Genomic DNA, 1036 nt, shown 5'->3' with positions numbered 1-1036 from the left:
CGCCGTTGCCGGGGACTGAACGAAAGTTCTTCCCTGGTTATGTGCCCAAGGTTACCCTATTCTTTTTAGTGTTTCTAATTAATCTAATTTTCTGTTTCAGGTAGTTTATGTCTAAAAGACCGTTCCTTGAACAAGTGAGGTCTTCGTTCCAACGCTCCAGATCTTTGAACGCAGGACCATCGTTGCAACCCAACCGGGTGATCTCTGAAGTTCATAATCGTCTAGAAAGAGAGTTGTCAACTGCAAAAGAGCAAGCTCTTGCCACATTTACAAGTATTGCTCTCCACACTGAACTTCCTGGTTCTTCACCTTCAAATTCGGAAGCAAGTTCAGACCAAGAAGAAGAAGAAGAGATGGCTGCCAATGAGTTCATGGGAGAACTTGATATCCCAACAATTCCAGCATCTCCTTCAAGCATTTTGCTGCCCACTGTAGCTCGAAATTATGAGCTTAAATCTTCTCATCTTAATATGCTGCCTTCCTTTTATGGTTTACCTAATGAAGATCCATTAACTCATATAAAGGATATTTTTAATGCTGTGAGTTCTTTTCCCTTGACAGGTGTGACAGAAGATCAACTTCGAATGAGAGTGTTTCCATACACTTTGAAGGATAAGGCGAAATATTGGTTGAATTCTTTGAAGCCTGGTTCACTCACTACATGGGCTGCCATTCAAAAGAAGTTCTTGGAGAAATACTTCTCCACGCAAAAGACCGACATGCTTAGGGATAAGATCTTGTTATTTGCACAGCAAGATGATGAATCGTTTTGTGAAGCATGGGAGAGATTCAATGGGCTGCTCAACCAATGTCCTCATCATGGGATTCCATTGAAGCTTCAAATGCGTATGTTTTATAAAGGACTAACCCCTTCTAGTCATAATATAGTCACCAATTTTGCAGGTGGTTCTTTTAAAACCAAAACTCCAGAAGAAACATACGAACTCTTTGAGGAGATAGCAATGGAGACCCAACATACGGATACAAGAGGTAAACGTGTTATTAGTGGTTCTAATGATGCTTCTAGTGTGCAGAT

The 1036-nt window shown here is 40.8% G+C and overlaps 1 non-coding gene across 1 annotated transcript; it reads right to left on the bottom strand.

Annotated features, from left to right (window-relative positions):
* Positions 1–719: 719 nt before the first annotated feature.
* Positions 720–826, bottom strand: LOC148297647 (small nucleolar RNA R71). The gene has a single exon (XR_015833197.1). It is a non-coding gene; the product is annotated as a small nucleolar RNA R71 (small nucleolar RNA).
* Between the last annotated feature and the right edge of the window lie 210 nt (positions 827–1036).

Source organism: Prunus avium, chromosome 1 (genome assembly GCF_965620075.1).
Source record: "Prunus avium chromosome 1, drPruAviu1.hap1.1, whole genome shotgun sequence".
In the NCBI taxonomy this organism is placed as follows: domain Eukaryota; kingdom Viridiplantae; phylum Streptophyta; class Magnoliopsida; order Rosales; family Rosaceae; genus Prunus; species Prunus avium.
Note: the sequence above shows the minus strand (reverse complement) of the source record. Positions and strands in the feature narration are given on the sequence as shown.